This window comes from Nannospalax galili, unplaced genomic scaffold, assembly GCF_000622305.1.
Source record: "Nannospalax galili isolate Female #2095 unplaced genomic scaffold, S.galili_v1.0 scaffold253, whole genome shotgun sequence".
Classification (NCBI taxonomy): domain Eukaryota; kingdom Metazoa; phylum Chordata; class Mammalia; order Rodentia; family Spalacidae; genus Nannospalax; species Nannospalax galili.
This window is the reverse complement of record NW_008335287.1, coordinates 4,170,773-4,176,260: the sequence shown is the minus strand read 5'-3', so window position 1 is coordinate 4,176,260 and position 5,488 is coordinate 4,170,773. Positions and strand designations below refer to the sequence as shown.

Below are 5,488 nucleotides of genomic sequence, written 5' to 3'. Positions count from 1 at the left end.
GGTCTGAGGGCTCTCTTAGTAAAAAGCAGGAAGTCACACCACCCTCTGCTGCACCATTACAGGGCATTAGCCATCTGCCTCTGCCCCGTGCTGGCTGTGGGGGAGCCCCTCCCATTTGCCCCTCTCTGGGAGAGGAAGACTAAAAGCCCCTTCCCCCACCTTACTTTCTGTCTGGTTCAGAGGACAACACCCCACAGTTCTTTCCTGTCATGATTGCTCAGGGCCAACAAACCCCAAATGTCTGCAATCCACATTCCCATGACACCTTAAAAAAATTACACAAGGCGGCACTTGAGGATCATATCCATTCCCCCCGGTTTAGTCAACTTTTAAATACAGTCAGCCATGCAGCCAATACCCCCTATGATTGGCAGCATATTGCCCATGCCTGTTTACAGGGAGGTGACTTCCTCTTATGGAAGGCTGCTTATTAAGATGAGAGTGAACAACAAGGAGAGCACAATAGATGTGCCAATGTTCAAAATATAGGGTTAGATGCCCTAGTAGGGCACCCACTAATCACCCACATTAACTTCCCATGTAAAAGTGCTTTATGTGAAGCACGATCTACAGAAGGACTAAAGGGCTTAATATTGGACAAAATCCAGTAAGACTCAGTTGAAGGAACATTCAAAGAGCAATCAGGACTTTGCTAACTATCATTTCAGACACACAGTTTTTCTCCTGTTAGGTCACAGTAGCCATGATCTGGACTGCCACAATTGGCTTTACAGTAAGGAATATATCATGCTTCTCCCTTCCAATATTTATCACAATACACTTGACTTACAACAGAGACACTAGTTGTACACTTTCCATGACCAGAGAAATTGTTAGGACAAGAATTGATTGAATAAAAAATGTTAAAACCTGTTAGATTATATACAACATCACTAAAAAAAGTGTAATAGTCCATAGCCAGATGTAACAACTTCAGGCACAGTTTCATTTCCCCTTACTTCAGGGACAATCAAACCAATAAGTACAGCTATTAAAGGTGCATATATGAAATCTCCATCATAAACATACATATGATCCCAGCTATATTCTGTAGCAAAATGATTGAATCTTAACTTTAACACTGCATTTGGATAGCCTTCAATTAGCCATGTATATTTAGTTTTATATTTATACTTAATTGGCCCATCTGTTAAATATCCAGAAGATTCTGTTAACTTGAACCTGCCCTGGCAGTTCTGGCAGTGGTCCCCCACCTAGCCCAGGTCACACAGGCAGGTGGAGTTGACACAGCAGCCTAAAAAGCAGGAGCCGCTCCGTTTGCCACACTTGGACTGGGATATCTGAGCATAGAGTGCCAGGTAGAGGAAGCCATAGCATAGCAGCCAGCTGTGCCTGTCCAGCAACCAGGAGGAGGGCTCTCCACAGACACCCGCTGGCCGAACCCTCGACAGCCAAAGGGTGGCAGTCCGCTGGGGAGTGGAACAGGCCTGGAACCCCCGGCTGCACCTTTCTCGTGTCCTGGGCACTGCTGCAGATGCCATGGAGGGGAGTTCCAGCTGCCTCCTCCTGGGCTCCTCAGGGGCTCCTCAATGGTGCCTGCCCCAGTCTGGCTGTCCAGTGAAGAATGCCTGGTCCCAGCTGCCGAGGCCACCGCTCAGCTGCCTCAGGCTGCACTTGGGCATTGCCACCCGGTCTTTTGACCTTGTCCTCCACGGGGCCACTACCCCACAGATACTGCGGCCCCCAAAGCCAGAGCCGAGCTGCAAGCTGGTGGCACCCAGTGCTCCAGAGGGGACGTGAGGGGGAGGGGACCTTACTGACAATGGCCCCCACTATAAGGATACCAATCTTGTTATACAACAAGCATTATTTGCCCTTAATTTTTTAAAATTTAACTCCAATGGCCTCTCACCAGCAATAAAGCATGGGGGGGGGTATTCGTTCATCCCACTCCTGCCCCCATGCTGAGATAAACGGTCCCCCTCACAAGAGAATGGAAGGGCCCACACTTATTGCTAACACAAGGGTGAGGCTATGCTTGTGTCTTTCCAGACAATGTTCCAGCCCCAATCTGTATCCTGGCCGGAAAATCAGAGTTGCCTGTGATGCAGCCGACTCCAGAGGTTTCGGCATCAGAGATGGTGACAAAACCAAAAACCCAACCCATGGAGAAGGCAGCCCAGTGCCACAAGCCCTGGAACCAGCCAGTTCCACCTACACAACAGATGAGAGACCTGACTGTTAATGACTGTCCAAATGGAGGAAGGCCAGAATGTTTCAGGTGACAACGACCCAAACACCAAGTCTGCCAAGTGACCTTGGGGGACATTAAAGCTTTAGCCAGCCAGGCATAGGCCATGGCCCCCGAGCCAAACCCAGGACCAGGGACGCTTTTTCTCTTAACGTGTGCCATCATTACCGCAAATTCCCAAACCTGCACCTCCATGCACAAACCCCACCTGCCTCAAAATCTAACTTGGGTAATTACCAATTCTGCCACTGGCACAGTGCTTAACTGCACCTCTAAGTTAGCACCCCAAACACCTGGCCTTTGGGTGGATCTTTCTGCCATATTTGAGGGAGAATGAGAACCCAGTGACCAGACACCCTTCCCTTCCTTTGGCTGTTTGCACCAAGGTCCTAGATGACATACCTGCACTCTGACAATTTATGTCTGCCCAGGCCATGGATGTAGTCGCCAACAAAAGACTGAGCATGGAACCAGGAGACTACTATTGCACCAGTTGGGGATGCGAAACCACCAGCATGATCTGGTGGACTGGGTCATCATTCCAAGATCTCATAATGATGCAACAGGCCCTGGGATCTACCTGCCTGGGATGGTGGGAAACTGATGGAGGCAGGATGGGCGACCCTTGCGCTGGCCCACATTGCAGTCCACTTATTATCAAATTTACAGATCAGGGAAAAAAGGCTTCAGGACGGGACATAGGAAAAATATGGGGTCCAAGACTACATTTTGGGAAGAGACCCTGGGGTTTTGTTCAGTATTCAGCTCCTCACCCTCATACCCGCTGATATCCCACTGGTCCGACTGGGCCAAATGATGTACACATTAAACCTCCCCTTTTTACTTCTTCCCCACCCCCTCGTCCATCCACCTCGATTGGCCAAACTCACTCTAGCTTATCTTCTCCACCTACTTTTATGAGTGTTGCCTCCCCTCCCATTGTTAAGACCGAGGGCCTCTTGGGACTGCTTTCTGCCACCTACTCTGTCCTTAATGCTTCTAAGCCTGGGAACACTCAGGACTGCTGGCTATGCCTCTCTTCCCCAATCCCACCCCCATTCTATGAAGGATTGGACATCCTGGGCAACTATATATTCCTAGATACCTACCCTGACTGCCAATGGCACATTTCTGCCCCCCAAGATAACCCTGGAATTTATTTATAGACAAGGCGTTTGTGTCACCCCTCAGGGCTCCACCGTTCCACCCCACTGTCAGAATCTCTGTAACCAGACCACCTACCTTACCTCTAATGAATCTTATGACCTCATCCCGATGCCTGGTGGCTTGTTCTTTTAGGCTCACTCCTTGTATGCACTTAATCACTCTCAACCGTTCTGCCCCCTCATGGTGCCTGCTAGCCCAGTTAACCCCAAGAGTCAACCTTTATTCAGGGGATGAGATGGACCTGAAGCTTTACCCATTGGAACATCCATACAAGGGCAGCTGCCTTGGTGATTGCTGGTACCACTGTTTTGGGGATCAGTATTGCTGGTACCCTAGGGTTAGGAACATCAGCACCGATCCTACAGGACAAAAATTACAATGTCCTTAGTATGGCTATTGATTTGGACTTAAAAGGTTTACAAACTGTTATAAAATACCATGAGAGTTCCTTGTCCTCCATTGCTGAGGTCACCTTACAAAATAAGAGGGGCCTGGACCTCTTGCTCCTTCAACAGGGAGGATTATGTGTTGCTCTAGAACAGTGCTGTCTCTATGCTAATCTTTCCAGTGTCATATGGGACTCCTTGAACTTAGTCCGCAAAAGGATCTTAGAGAGAGAACAGACCAGGGTAAAGAACCAAAACTGTCATGAGTCACTAATCCAGTCTTCTCCTTGGCTCACAATACTCCTCTCTGCCTAATCTGGCCTCTGGCCTTGCTTCTTCTGGCCTTAACCAGTGGCCCAATTCTTTTAAAAGCTTTACTTAACTTTATTAGAGACTGGCTTACTATGATTCAACTTATGATGGCACTGCCTCACTTCTTACCCCCTACCCCTAGTCATGCCCAGACACAGATTTAAAAAGGATAAAAATTATGGCCACAGCCATACAACAGGCCTAAAACAACTTGGGTTGGCCTGCTGGGAGCCTTTCTGGGGACTACCTTGGAAGACAATGCGGATGTTGATCTTAGAGAGGCCTGGACTGAAAATATATCTGAAGGCCCTGGCTCAGACAAGTCGATGCCAAGAGGCTTGTCCATTCAAGCCTCTTCTGAGCACACTCCAAGACGGTCTAGCCATTGCCCCAGATTGCTTCGTCAAGTAGACCTTTCTTCATATTGCACCAGTCTTGCCAGAGCCTCAGGTTGGACCCCCAGTTTGGACTCCCAGTTTGGACCTCAGAGTAGCCCATCTTTTGAACAAAAAAAAGGGAGATGTTGGAGTATGTTAGTTTGCTTTGATAAACATCTTTTTAGGACACAAGGTGGCTCCCTAACCCCAGGGAACCAACCACCCCTCCCTCACAGGGCTGATCACATGATTTACGAGAATACTAGTCCCAATCAATATAAAATGAAACTCTAAACCAAAACCTAAGCTGTCTGCTCATGTATAACCTGATCATGGTACTCTCTCCTGAATGATCATTGTACTCTCTACTGAGTGACTTAAAAACCTTATATAAGCTCGTTATTTCCTCAGTAAAGAAGATCTGCATCTCTGAACCTGGTCTCCTTTGTCTGAATGCAACTCCTTTGAGACAGCCTCCTCACCAGCCCTCGGGTCCAGGATCAGGCAGTGGGGCCGGTGATGGTAAAGGCAGCCTGAATGGACGGCCTCAAGGTAAAAATACAACCAAAACAAGAAACTATAGACCCATAGCCTTAATGAACATAGATGCAAAAATTCTCAACAAGATACTTGCAAACCACATACAGACACACATTAAAAAAATCATCCACCATGATCAAATTGGCTTCATCCCAGAGATGCAGGGATGGTTCAATATACATAAGTCAATAAACGTCATAAATCACATAAATGGGCTCAAAGACAAGAACCACATGGTGATCTCAACAGATGTGGAGAAGGCCTTTGACAAAGTCAATAAACCATTTATGTTCAAAGTCCTAGAGGGAATTGGACTGGAGGGAACATACCTCAACATAATTAAAGCCATATATAACAAACCCACAGCCAACATCATTCTAAATGGAAAAAAACTGGAAGCATTCCCATTGAAATCAGGAACCAGACAAGACTGTCCACTATCTCCACTTCTCTTTAACATAGTACTTGAAACTCTTGCAAGAGGAATAAGACAA

General features: G+C 47.4%; 1 pseudogene; it reads right to left on the bottom strand.

Moving 5' to 3' along the window:
* Positions 1–478: 478 nt before the first annotated feature.
* Positions 479–1,502, bottom strand: LOC103731540 (annotated as a pseudogene).
* Positions 1,503–5,488: the final 3,986 nt, after the last annotated feature.